Raw genomic sequence first — 15331 nt, 5'->3', positions numbered from 1 at the left:
TACAACAAGATTTCAATGCATGTAGCAGACTAGGAACACACCAACTTCCAGACAGACAAGGGTGTATACTGCTACATTGTCATTCCTTTCGGGCTAAAGAATGTCAGAGCGACATATCAAAGGCTTGTCAACAGAATCTTCCGGAACCTACTCGAGAAGAACATGGAAGTCTACATAGACGACATGTTGGTCAAATCCAAGACATTGGCCCAACACACAAACAACCTGGCAGAAGCATTCAACATTATCCGGAAATACGGGATGAAGCTAAATTCCAAGAAGTGCACTTTTGGCATTGCATCTAAGAAGTTTCTGGGCTTCATAGTAAGCTCAAGAGGGATAAAAGCCAACCCGGATAAGATCAGAGCATTGATCGACATGCAATCGCCACAAAAACACAAAGATGTTCAGAGCATGACGGGATGAATAGCAACTTTGAGCCACTTTGTGTTGAAGTCCACAGATAAGTGCATCTCATGTTTCAACATACTTCATCAAAACCAGAGGTTCGAGTAGATGACCGAGTGTGAAGTGGCTTTCCAAAAATTGAAGGAGCATTTGGCCCAAGCACCAATCTTGTTGAAGCCGGTGGATGGGGAACCAATGTACCTATATTTCGCAGTGTCAGACGATGCCATAAGCACTGCTTTAGTAAGAGAAGAGGGAAAGGTCCAACTTCTGGTGTATTACGTAAGCAAAAGGTTGCTGGGCGCAGAGTCTACATACCCTTTTATTGAGAAATTGACATTTTGCTTACTGACCACTTCCAGGAATTAAGATCTTACTTTCAGGCCCATGCCATCAAGGTAGTAACAAACCATCCCCTACGAAAAGTATTACAAAAAACTGAATCATCGGCAAGACTTTTGAAGTGGGACATAGAGCTAAGCAAATTCAGTATCGCTTACGTCCCCAAAATATCCATCAAGGGATAGGCCATGGCCTACTTCATCGTAGAATGCACTGGGATTGCTGTGGATGAAGAGCCAATTGACCCTGTAGTGCCCTTTTGGAAGATCTTTGTTGACAGAGCCTCCAATGAGAATGGGGCCAGAGCTGGGATCATTCTAATATCCCACCAAGGTCACTAGTTGCAAAGCGCCCTACGCTTCTGGTTCGAAGCGTAAACAATGAGGATGAGCATGAGGCCATGATGGCCGGATTACGCTTAGCTCGGGAAGTGGGGGCAGAAAACATCGAAGTCCACGGCGACTCCCAATTGGTGGTAAGACAGATTTTGGGAGAATACCAAACGAATGGGGAGAAGATGGCTGCCTACATGGTGAAAACCTAGGAGTTACTCCAATCTTTCAAAAGATTTATCATCCGCCATATCCCCAGGGAACAGAATGTATTCGCATACACATTGGAAAAGTTGGCCACGGTTGTTGAAGCAGAACTCTACGGGGTTGTCCCAATCAACCATCTACTCGCATCCAGTATTCAATCCCCCATAATCATAAACACCATCGATTACACAACCTCCTAGATGGGGCCTCTCATCTAGTATCTAACCACTAGAGAATTGTCCACAGACAGGGCCACCGCCAGGTTGCTTCAGTATCACGCCCCCAGATACGTCATGATGGACGAAAAGCTCTATCGCAGGGGCTTATCCATGTTGTAACTACGATGCGTATCGGGGACCGAAAATGAGCGCAATCATGCACGTAGTGCACGAAGGCTTTTGTGGAGATCACACAGCCGGAGTCATCTTGTCCAAGAAGATCCTAAGGCAAGGATATTTTGGCCAGCAATGAAGAAGGACTGTGCAGTTTATGTCCACAAGTGCGAGCAATGCCAAAGGTACGTGAAGATCCCGTGAGCTCCTCCCGCGGAGATAACCTTCATGACCAGTCCTTGGTCTTTTACAATTTGGGGAATTGATTTGGTAGGATCCCTGCCATTGTAGCCGTCGACTGTTACACCAAGTGGGTCGAAGTAGAACCAATGAGCACCTTTACCTCAAAAAATGCCCTGGACTTCGTCATCCACAATATTGTGTGTCGATACGACCTCCCTCATAAAATCGTGTTAAACAACGAGAAGCAATTTGATAACATCCACTTCACTGACTTCTATGAAAGAAATGGAATCATCAAAAGCTTCTTCGTAGTCGCAAGACCTCAAGCGAACAGGAAAACAGAGGCCGTGAACCATGTTTTGAAGGGGAGACTAAAGAAAAAGCTACAAGCTTGCAAGAGCAAATGACCCGAAGAGTTACCCTGTGTAACGCCCTACTACCTTAGAGTCGGTGCTATGTGAGTTATAAATGTGCCATTAGCTCGCTAATCGAGGTATTAGGTTAAAAGTGTGGTAAAATTAAAATAAAATTCGTGTAACAACATAATTATAAAGATTTGGACATTCATTGAAATCATAAAAAGTTATACATATGGGATTCCAAAAGACTGTTTAGAAAATGTATTAAAACTCAAATATATAATTACGGTCCACCTAAGCAATAAGAAATTCATTACAGTACATTTCCCAAAATAACCCTAGTTGTGGAAGCCAGGTAGGTCGAACATGTACCCATTGCTCCACGCTCTCCATACTCATGGTTCGTCGACCTTTCCTTTGCCCTTACCTGCACCATAGAGCACCTGTGAGCCTAAGCCCGGCAAGAAAACTCAATGCAAACAAAGCATAATCCAATCCAATAATAATAACACAAACAGTCCACAAACTAAACACATAATGGTCTACGCCGACCCAAGTGCTTTACCAGGCCCTGGGTTTGCGGTCTTCACTGAGCGAGTGGATACAACACCCTTGGAAGGTTCTCGTCCTGTTAGCTTGCACTCAGCATGCTCAACGCCAATCCCAGTCCCTTCCCGTACACAGCTTCTTGCTGTTCTCGACCTTCGTCATTCTCGGCCTACACCATTCATAGCCTCTGTCGTTCCCGGCCTTCGCCATTTATAGCCTCTGTCGTTCCCGGCCTTCGCCGTTCATTCATAAACATGCATAACATAGCATAATATTCACAGATATTCACACATATATTAAACATAAAAAGTAGGGCCATGCCCTACTCTATGGGTACAACAGTTTTCTTACCTGTGTCCTGAGCTGATTGATTACCGTTATCCCGAGCATAGTCCTCTAACCCGAGCTTTGTTGAAAAACTAGTCAAAACACATTAAAAATAACCATCCATCAAGCCCTAAACCAAATAATAACTTTAAATTATTAATCTAGCCTCTGGGACCTTGAATACCAGTAAACCGGGTAGTAGAATCCTTCTGGAGCCTTAACGTTTGGGTTCCCAAGCCAAAAAATCTCAAACAGCCAATACATCAAATTTGAGCAGTGGCCCAGCCCTTAAGGCCCACGGCACGCTCAAGTCAAAGGGCAAAGCCCTCTCTGCTGAAGGACACGGATCGCGGCGTGCTATAACCTGCGTCGCGGTGCCTGGGCAAATTTCCGAGGCCCACAAGCCTCTTTGTTCAAGCGGGTCGCGACGCCTGATGAACAGAGTCGCGGCTCGAGCCCTAAAACCCAAAATTCCCACCATTTCTCTTCGTTTTCACCAAGCCTAAATCAATAATTCTCACCCCAAACATCACTTAAACCCATAATTGAGCCTAGACTCCCTATCCACACAACCTAGGCATCGTAACAATCCCATAAAAAACTTCATATACTCACCAAACACTCAAAACCTAACTTAGAGTCCACTCACATGCAAGCCTATAGTTCTAGCACAATTCAACATAAACAATAACTGAAATCCCATACCTCTGTGATATCCTCAATCGTTGAGCTATTCCCAGAGACAACAAGCTTTCAATCCTTCAATTTCTTAGTCTCAAGTCCTCAAGATTCCATCATCTTCTAAGTGTCATAGAGAGGGAGAGAGAGTCGAGTAAGAGATAGAAAGGTTGCTAAGAGTTATGTTTTCTTCTATTGTTTATTTAGTACTAGTGGTTTCTCAAAGTTACTCAGCCTACTCTAAATTGTTCCTTAGAACAAAATGACCCAATTACCCCTAAGGTAAATCCTAAATCCTTGATACCACCAAAAGCAATCCCATCAATTGCCACATCTCTCTAAATCCTCAAGTATTCCTATAGATTCCCATTTAATCATGACATACTTAATCAGTCGCTAAACCACTGTCCGTTACTCGGTGAATCCCGAAAACCAACTGTGTTCCCAAAATACTGCTAGGCTCCTCTCGAGCCGGGTATTCGACCTCGCTGTGACTATTTAACTATTCTGCTCCCTAGGAACGTCTCGGATCGCACATCACAAATATATCACCATGCTCTTCTGGTTTTAAGCACAACATACAAATATATTACATTTATGCCCTCAATGGGCTAAAATTACAAATATGCCCCTAATAACCAAATTGGGCCCACATGCATATTTAATTCACCTAAACATGCATTTCTAATCACATAATCATTATTCACATATTAACATAATTAAATATTTTATTGCTCTCCCGAAACGCTAATAAAGGCCATAAGCCTTATTAGAAAATTTGGGATGCTACAACTATCCCCTCCTTATAGAAATTTCATCCTCGAAATTTCCCTGATCGGTATATCGATCCTGCACATCAGTCTCAAGCTCCCAAGTCACCTCTTCCACTTTTTTGTTCCTCCACAACACTTTCACTAAGGTGATGATCTTGTTCCTCAAGACTTTATCCTTTCGGTCTAGAATCTGAATCGACTTCTCCTCACATGATAAATCTTGATCAAGCTCCAAGTTCTCATAACTCAGCAGTAGAATTGGATACATACTTTCAGAGCATGGAAACATGAAATACATTGTGACCCCTGATAGAGCTAGAGGCATCGCCAATCTATAGGCTACCTCATCAACCCATTCAAGAATCCCAAAGGGGCCAAAAAACCTAGGGCTCAACATGCCCCTTAATCCAAACCATTTCACCACTCTCAAGGGAGAAACTCTAAGAAACACGTGATCACCGACCTGAAACTCTATGCTCTTGTGTCTTAAGTCTGAGTATCTCTTCTGCCAACTTTGGGAGGTGAGCATTCGAGCTCTAATCTTTTTAATCGCCTCATTTGTCCTCAGAATGACCTCAGGACCTAAATAGCTCCTCTCATCCGTCTCATCCCAATGGATGGGTGATCTACACTTCCTCCCATATAACATTGCGTACGAATCCACTCCGATAGTCTCCCAACAACTGTAATTATATGAAAACTCAATCAAAGGGAGATACTTACTCTGAAATCCCCCAAAATATAGCACGCAAGCTCGCAAGATATCCTCCAGTATCTAAATCGTCCTCTCAGACTGTCCATCCATCCGAGGATGATAGGCAATACTAAATTGCAACTGTGTACCTATAGACCTCTGTAGGATCTCCCAAAACATGAAGGTGAAAGTGGGGTTCCTGTCGGATACTATCAACCTCAGAGCCCCATGTATCGCACAATTTCCTTCACATACAATTCAGCATACTGCTCAACTGTATAAGTTGTCTTAACTGGGAAAAAGTGGGTTAATTTGGTGTACCTATCCAAAATCACCCCCACTGAATCATACTGTCCCACAATCTTTGGTAATCCAACCACGAAATCCATCGTGATATCCTCACACTTCCACTCCAGAATTCCTAAAGGCTACACCAACCCCGTTGGCCTCTGATGTTCAGCCTTTACTTGCTGACAGGTAAAACACTTGGCCACATAATCCACCACATCCCTCTTCATTCACGACCACCAATACAAGGTTCTCAAATCTTGGTACATCTTCCTCGTACCCGGATGTAGGGAATAGGGATTGGTATGAGACTTATCTAAAATCTCTCGCCGGATACTGGAATCCATCGGAATGCAAATCCGACCTTAATACTTTAGTAAACCTACCTCTGAAATAGAATGCTAAGATGTCCTCTATGTGCATCCTCAATTGGGGATCGTCCCTCTATGCTTCCTTGATCATCTCAAGGAGCATGGACTGAAGAGTAATGTTAGCTAGCTGACCAACTACCAACTCAATACCTGCTCTAGTCATTTCTTCAATTAACCTATCTGATATCTGCCTCGAACTGAATAATTGTTCTGGGCCCTTCCGACTCAATGCATCAGCCACCACATTGGCCTTCTCAAGATGGTATAGAATGTCACAGTCATAATCCTTCACCAATTCCAGCCAACACCTCTGGCGCATATTCAGATCCTTTTGAGTAAGAAGTACTTCAAACTCTTATGGTCGGTGTATATTTCACACTTCTCCCCATACAAATAATGCCTCCAAAACATTAGTGCAAATACCACCTCACCCAGTTCCAGATCGTGAGTGGGATATCTCTATTCATACTCCTTTAGTTGTCTCGGCATGTAGGCTATCACATTTCCAGCTTGCATCAATACACACCCCAAACCCTGCCTAGAAACATCGCAGTAGACTACAAACTTTTCATTATTTGGCGCCAGACTCAATACTAGAGCGGTGATCAGTCACCACTTCAACTCCTTGAAACTGTTCTCACACCTATCTTTCCACACATACTTAGTCTTCTTACTTGTCAGTTTAGTCAATGGTGTAGCTATTCTGGAGAATACAATTACAAACTTGTCCAAATAATCCCTAAAGACCCTATACATAAAGTCCATAAAGGCTGCTAGGGCATTGGTTAATCCCAAGGACATGACCAGGAATTAATAGTGTCCATACCTTGTGCGGAGAGCAGTCTTTGGTATGTCCTCTTTGATCCTTAACTGGTGGTAGCCTGACTGAAGGTTGATCTTGGAGAACACCATCTTCCCCTGTGATTGGTCAATTAAGTCGTCAATCATGGGTAGTGGGTACTTATTCTTGATGGTCAACTTGTTCAACTCTCTATAGACAATACACATCCTTAAGGTTCCATCCTTCTTCTTGACGAACAACACTGAGGCACCCCATGGAGAAAAACTCGGTCTAATGAATCCCGAATCCAGTAACTCCTACAAATGAATCTTCAGTTCCTTCAAATCTGTTGGAGCCATTCTATAAGGTTAGATATTGGCTCCGCCCCAGGAGACAAATCTTTGTCAAACTCAATCTCTCGGTGTGGTGACAACCCTGACAAGTCTGCTGGAAACACATCAGGAAACTCGCATACTAATCTGGTCTCACCCGATCCAACCGACACAACCCTAGAGGTATCCACAATGTTTTCTAGGAATCACATGCAACCCTCTTGCAATAGGTCTCTAGCCTTTAGTGGAAAAATCATAGGCAGCTGTGGTCCACTCACTATCCACACAAATACAAAGGGTACCTCCCCTTCCCGCTCAAAGGTCACCATCCTACGCTTGCAGTCAATCGTTCCCACGTATTTTGATAACCAATCCATCCCTAGGATCATATCAAAGTCATCCATCGCTAACTCAATCAGGTCCACAGACAATTCCTTATTGGCAATGCTCTAACCCAGCTCCTAGAAACTACCAGCTCCCCAATCAACAGCAAGGTCTTGAATCCTTTAGCATACAAATCACTAGATCTACACTACAGATATATCACTCTAGCAGATAGAAATGAATGAACAACCCCTGAATCAATCAATGCAGTAAATGAAGAACCGACACTAGAAATTTGATCTGTCATGACGGAAGGGCTAGTCTCAGCCTCAGTCTGTGTCAAGGTAAACACACTGGCAGGAGTGAGGTTGTCGCTCTGCTTCAGTTCTTATTTCCTTGTTTGTGGGAAATTCTTCCTCAAATGACTAATTCTTCCATAAGTAAAGCAGGCCCTGATCCTGCACTCTCCCTGATGTCGTTGTCTACACCGGGACACATTGGGAAACTACTCCAGTTTTCTCCCCGGCCCTGATGGCCACTAAAAGCACCACGTGCCCTCCTATCTAAGCTAGGAGGAACAAAAGAATATAGGGCCTTTATCTTCTGCTCATTGGGGCCAATACCCTGGCATGATCCAGTAAAAGGAGGCACCATCCTTTGAGCATCACACCTAGCGGCACCCTCCCTCCAAATCTGATCCTCAACCCCCTCAGCTGTAAGGGCCTTCTCCACTACTTGTGCATAGGTGGTAATTCTCGGATCCAGAGTTATCTTGATGTCACAGCGCAAACTTTGCTAACCGATCAAACTTCAAAGCATACTCTGTAACCGTCATCTAGTTCTGAGTTAAATTAACAAATTCATCCACTTTCACAGCTCAGACTGCAACATTGTAATATTTCTCGTTGAAGATCTTTTTGAATTCCTCCCAGGTCATAACTGTCAAATTCCTCCTCTGGGACACAACTTCCCACCAGATACGGGTGTCTTCTCCTAACATATACTTGGCACATGCCACTCTCTCATTTCTTTCCACCCTCATGAAATCCAAGATGGAAGAAATCATGTTCATCCACTACTCTGCCTGGAATGGGTCTGGACCACCACCAAAGGTGGGACGATGCTACTTCCTAAACCTCTTGTACAAGGGTTCCCACCTATTTTCCATCACAAGCTAGGCTGGCACTGATGCCACAGCCTGTGGAACCTGTAACCCAATAGCTCGAGGAGGGGCCTGCCGCCTCAACTCTCGGAGCTCAGCTCCCGTTCATTGCAATCTGGCTTCCATTTTTGCATACATCTGTTGCCAATTTGGTGGGGCAAGTGGAGGGTCCTAACCCTCGTTTTCATCTTCGGCCCTATTGTCGCGATGTCTGATTGATTGCCAAGGCCTTATTGCAATATGCCTTCAATTAATGACGTCACACATCAGACATGATAACAACATCCAAAACCACCTCCCAATCCCATCAATAAGCCACAATCAACAAATCCATATATCGCACATAGCAAAAAATAGCCAAGGGGGCCATGCCCTAGCATCATGCATATATCAACATATTCATCATGCTCTATCTATACATTCAGGAAAATAGGCCAACTTAAACAATCAATTAAGCATATAGTTCATTAAATACCAACCAACCCTGAGTCGAGCTTGTCACTCGCACCGAGCGTACATGTTCGGTCGATCTCCAGGAACCATAAATCTTGGCATGCTCTGATACAAAGTTATAACACCCTACTACCTTAGAGTCGTTAAAATGTGAGTTATAAAAGTGTCATTAACTTGATAATTGAGATTTTAGGTTAAAAGTGTTTCTAAATTAAAATAAAACTCGTTTAACGACATAAATTATAAAGATTTGGACATTCATTTAAATAATATAATATTATACATTTGGGTCCCAGAAGACTATTTAAAAATGTATTACAACTCAAAAATATAATTACGGTTGACCTAAGTGACAAGCAATTCATTACAGTACATTTCCCAAAATAATCCTAACTATAGCAGCCAGGTAGGCCGAACATGTACCTGTTGATCCAAGATCTCCGTACTCATGGTTGGTGGACCTTTCCTTTGCCCTTACCTGCACCATAGAGCACCCATGAGCCGAAGCCCACCTAGAACTCTCAACACAAAAAAAGCATAATACAATCCAATAATAATAACACAAAAAGTCAACAAACTAAACACATAACGACCTATGCCAAGCCAAGTGCTTTACCAGGCCCTAGGTTCACGATCTTCACCAAGTGGGTGGATACAACACCCTTGGAAGGGTCTCACCCTAGTAGCCTGCACTCAGCGTGCTCAACGCTGATCCCGACCCCTTGCCGTACTCAGCTTCTTGTCGTTCCCGACCTTCGCCGTCCCCGGCGTTCGTGGTAAATGATTTTTAGTCTCGTTTATGGTCTAGTTTTTAGAAATTTTTTCATTATTTTAGAGCTATTTTATCGCAGATTTATGCTTGTTTGTTCATGTTTCAGGCTTTTGATGTTAAGATGGTGAAAAGAGATGAATGAAGTAAAAGTGGCAGAAAATGGAGCAATGTTGGAGAAAATCGAGTCGTTTTAGAAGCAAGGAGTCTAAGTTACGCCACCGTGATTAGCACCCCATCGCTAGCATAGTAGCACTACAACACTACTTGGTTGTTTTGAAGGCTGCCATTTCTGTGAATAGCACTACAAGCATGGCGCTACGACGCTAGTTGAAATTAATTGTGAGACTGATTATAGCGGTACAAACCTAGTGCTACAGCGCTAGTTTACAAATTTTTTATGGAATTTGGCTTTGTTATCAGGGATACATAGGTTACATATTGGACGAAAGTACCTGTGTAACGCCCTGCATAACCAGCACTGTTACACTATGTGTTTCAAATAGTGCAAGATCTGCTAATCAGGTCATTTGAACTGAAATGTGTTTCTAAAGTCATCTGACCTGTTAAGGTTAAAAGATTTTGATTATACAATGATTGATTTTCATTAAAATAAGAGTTTAATACATGGGATCCCAAAAATAAGATTTACAAGGGGGAAACGACTCTTATAAGTTAATACAGCAGTAGCCAGTCTAAATGGCAAAATACAATTTAGAGCTCTAGTTCCTGTAAATTCCCTTGGCCATGGTGGTCGAGCAGCTGTCGATGTACACTCCGCCCCTAGAGCTCTCCAACTAATGGTTGGTCCAGTTTTTCTTTGCCTTTACCTGCACCATGTAGCACCCATGAGCCAAGGCCCAGCAAGAAAACTAAATTCAACAGAACATAGGTAGTAACTGAGTATACATAACAAACCTCAGATCAATCAATAGCAACAAAATTCATGTATTAAACTAGACAACGATAAACATATATTCTCAAGTACATAACCCAATTTGTAATACAAATATTTAGGTGTCGGCGGTCTTAGGCTGAGCCCTATAGTTATTTAGCTGATCTCGGCTCGCTTAAGCCGAGCTACATTCAGTACACTTATCTTCAACCCTAGCTCCCTTAGGTCGTACTCTCACATTACACATAACAGTCATATAAGTTACAGAAGACATACGTTCAATTACAGGGAATCTCAGTCCCAATCATAGCCATATGGATGCATTTTTCTTACCTTGAATCCCGAGCAATGGATTATGAGCGGTCCTGAGCATGTTCCTCAGTCCTGAGCCTTAACGGTAACCCTAGTCACAAGCAATCATGGGTAATTATCAAATTCTAATCCAATTAAATATTTTGGAAACAAATACTAGCCTCTGGTGCCTCAAATTCTACTAAATTGGGTAGTAGAATTCATCCCGAGCGCTTAAGTTTGAATCCCCGAGCCTCCTCGAGCCTAAAAACAAACCTAGGCTATGGCTGCCTAGGCAGGCCACCACTTGGCCCTAAGGGTCGCGGCTTCTCCTCATAGCCGAGTTGAGGATCAATGCTCAGTTGCTCATAGCTGAGTACATGTGAGGGATCGCTCATGCACCTTAGACAGAGCGGGCGGAAGAGCTAAATGATAAGCTACTTCCCCGATCCTCTCTACGATTTCGAAAGGTCCAACGAACCTTGGGCTAAGCTTTCCTTTCTTCTTGAATCGCATAGCCCCTCATAGCGGAGTTACCTTCAGCAGCACATTATCGCCAACCTCAAACACCTGGGGTCTTCTGCGTCGGTCGGAATATTTGCGTTGTCGATCAACCAAAGTTTGCAAGCGTTGCCTTATCTGTCGAATGTCCTCGGTAATATGATCAACCTCATCCGATCCAACAAACTTTCTTTCACCAGTTTCGTGCCAATGAATCGGTGATCGAAATTTCCTTCAGTACAAAGCCTCATACAGAGCCATCTTGATTGAATCATGATAGTTATTATTGTAAGCGAACTCTATCAGTGGAAGCTTCTCATTCCATGACCCTTGAAAGTCGAGAACACAGTCTCTTGGCATATCTTCCAGGGTCTGAATTGTTCGTTCACTTTGACCGTCTGTTTGCGGGTGGAAAGAAGTGTTGAACATCAGTTTAGTACCCAACCTCGTTTGGATTCTATTCCAGAATGTCGAGGTAAAATGTTCATCGCGATCTGATACGATGGAGTTGGGTACACCATCCAGTCTCATTATTTCTGCAATGTAAATGTCTGCTAATTTATGTGCCCCATAAGTTACCTTGATCGGCAAGAAATGAGCAGACTTAGTCAGCCTATCTACGATAACCCAAATGGCATCGTGCCCCTTGGGAGTGGTTCGTAGACCTGTAACAAAATCCATAGTGACCATCTCCCACTTCCATTATGGAATTTCTAAGGGTTGTAACAATCCGACTGGCCGTTGATGCTCAGCACTTTTCTGCTGAAAAGTCAAGTAGTGTGCCACATATTCAGCTGTCTCCTTTTTCATCCCAGGCCACCAAAAGTACTTCTTCAAGTCTTGGTACATTTTCGTGGTACCCGGATGCATGGCATAAGGAACATTATGTCCCTCGAAAAATATCTACTTCTTGATCTCGTCATCCTCCAAACACATATTCTTCCCTTAAACCCCAATACTCCATCTTCAGAGATATGGAATCCTGGTCGCCCCTCATTCCTCACTTCGTAGATTAGTCCTTGAACCCAAGGATCCACTAACTGCCTGCATTTTATAGCTTCCATAATGGTAGGCTCGATAGAGAGGTTAGCCAAATGACCAACTACTATCTCTAAATCCAAGGTAGCAAGGTTGGCTTGTAACTACGGTGAAATATCTTTCACTGTCATCACGTAAGCACTTGGTTGTCGACTCAATCCATCTGCCACCTTGTTTGCTTTTCCCGGGTGGTACATAATGTCGCAGTCATAATCATTGAACAGTTCCAACCATCGACATTGTCTCATATTCAATTCCTTATAAGTGAAGAAATACTTCAGGCTTTTCTGATCAGTGTAGATGTCGCATTGTATCCCGTATAGGTAGTGCCTCCATATTTTTAGTGCAAAAACCACTACTGCAAGCTCCAGGTCATGAGTGGGATAGTTCTTCTAGTAATTCTTTAGTTGTCGAGAAGCATAAGAAATTACTTTTCTGTGCTGCCTTAGCACTACTCCCATTCCTCAGCCTAAGGCATCGCTATAAATAGTATATCCCTTTGTGCCATTAGGGATTGTCAGCACTGGGGCAGTCGTCAATCTTGTTTTTAGCTCCTGGAAACTACTCTCACACTTGTCAGTCCATTCGAATTTGATGTTTTTGTGGGTGAGGGCAGCCTTTGGTGCGGCTATTTTGGAAAATCCTTCCACAAATCGCCGGTAATATCCCGCTAACCCAAGAAAACTTCTAACCTCATGAGCATTTTTTGGAGGTTTCCACTGCTTAACAACTTCTATTTTGGCGGGATCTACTGAAATTCCGTCTCCGAACACTATGTGCCCTAGAAAACTTACTTTCTCGAGCCAGAATTCGCACTTCGAAAACTTAGCGTAAAGCTTTTCATCTTGCAAATGCTGGAGGACAGTTCCAGATGCGTTATATGCTCTTCCTGGCTTTTTGAGTATATTAGAATATTGTCAATGAACACGACGAAAAACTTATCCGAATACTCACGAAATACGTGATTCATGAGATCCATGAATTATGTAGGCGCATTGGTTAGTCCAAAGGGCATCACTAAGAATTCATAGAGACCGTAGCATGTTCTGAAGGCCGTTTTTTGTATATCTGTCTCCTTAACCTTGAGCTAATGATAGCGTGATCGCAGGTGTATTTTGGAAAATATTGACGCTCCTTGTAGTTGATCGAAAAGATCATCAATCCTCGGTAATGGATATCAGTTGCTGATCGTCACTTTGTTCAACTCCCGATAGTCAATCCACATTCTCATCGAGCCGTCTTTCTTCTTCACGAATAAGATCGGGGCTCCCCACAGAGAATGGATTGGCCTTATAAACTTCTTGTCTAGTAACTCTTGCAGTTGCGACTGCAACTCCTTGAGTTCAGCTGGTGCCATTCTGTAAGGAGTCTTTGAGATCGGCGCAGTTCCCAGAATTAACTTTATTTCAAACATGATCTCTCGGTCTGGTGGAATCCCTGGGACACCTTCAGGAAATACGTCGAGAAACTTGCACACAATCGGTACATTAGATGGTTGTTGGCTCGTCTCTTTATCCGCATCCACTATGTTTTCTAGAAAACCGATGCATCTGTCACTCAACATTTTTCTTTCCTTCATCGCAGAAATCATGGGGCACTTCTTTTCTCTTGACGTACACTTGAACTCGAATGGTTCTTCTCTTGCGGGGGTGAAGACCACTTTTCTGCCCTTGCAATTGATAACGGCTCCATATTTGGTTAACCAATCCATCCCAAATATGACATCGTATTCATGTAGCTCCAAGACTAACAGATCCACTATCAGCTCACAACCTTCAACCCAAACTGGTACGACTCTAACCCATGTTCGCACCAACATATCCTCTCCCAAAGGCAAGGATACCCCACAAATAACAGGCATATCCTCAGGACAAGGATGCAGATACAAAAGATTGTGATGCACCAGTATCCATTAATGCATATGTCAAGGTTTGGGCGATAAAAATCTGACCTGACACCATATCAAATGGGCCAGCTCCTTTGTCGCTTTGTGTAAGCGCATAAACTCGAGGTAGAGCTTCAATTTTTTTCTATTGGTCATTTCCATTGCCCTTGGCTAGCATTCGACAATCCTTAGAAAAGTGCCCTGGCTTTCTACAGTTAAAACATACCCCACACTCGCCCCGATGGCGTCAGTTACACTTATTGCACAGTGGCCATTGTTCAAACTCACGTCTTAGCTATTTGTTGTGACTAGCCATTGCTTGATTGGGAGGTCCCCCTTTTCTTTTGTTATTTCCCCCAAATATTTGTCTTGTACCCCTTGGATTGTTTGTTCGCCCCGATTTCTAGCCAAACCTCGGGTTGAACCTTCCCCTTGGGCCATACTGATTGGCCTGAAACTGTCCAGGGTTGTTGAGAGTGTACCTCCTGTCTTCATTTTTCTGTGGATCTGGCTTATCTGACACGGCCCAAGACTCTTGGTGAAGAGCCCATTCCACAGCTTTGGCATACGTCTTCGAGCCAGTTCTACCAGTGTCTACACACCTGGCAATGTCTCTGCGTAGGCCCTTCATAAAACTCTAGGTCTTATTTTCTTCAGTGCTCACCTAGTTCTTCGCAAACCTAGACAGTTGGTCAAATTTTCGAACGTAGTCCTACATGCTCGATGTTCCTTGCTTCAGATTAGTGAACTCATTCACTTTGTGCTCGATAACTGCCTTACTAAAGTACTTTCCAGTAAATAAGGTCAAGAACTCTATCCATTCCATCTCGGCAACATTATGCCCTTCCTTGGCTGCGTCCCACCAGATGCGGGCATCTTTTCTCAGTATATAGGTCGCACAAAATACCTTCTCACTATCGGTAGTTCCAATGAAATCAAAGATTCTTTCCAAAATACTAATCCATTCCTCTGCCATTGAAGGGTCACTGCTCCCCTCGAATATAGGTGGATTTTGGTTGCCGAACCTTTCTGATATAGGTTTTTCTCGGGTAGCTCT

The sequence above is a fragment of the Humulus lupulus genome, chromosome 3 (assembly GCF_963169125.1).
Source record: "Humulus lupulus chromosome 3, drHumLupu1.1, whole genome shotgun sequence".
Taxonomy (NCBI): Eukaryota; Viridiplantae; Streptophyta; class Magnoliopsida; order Rosales; family Cannabaceae; genus Humulus; species Humulus lupulus.
Note: the sequence above shows the minus strand (reverse complement) of the source record.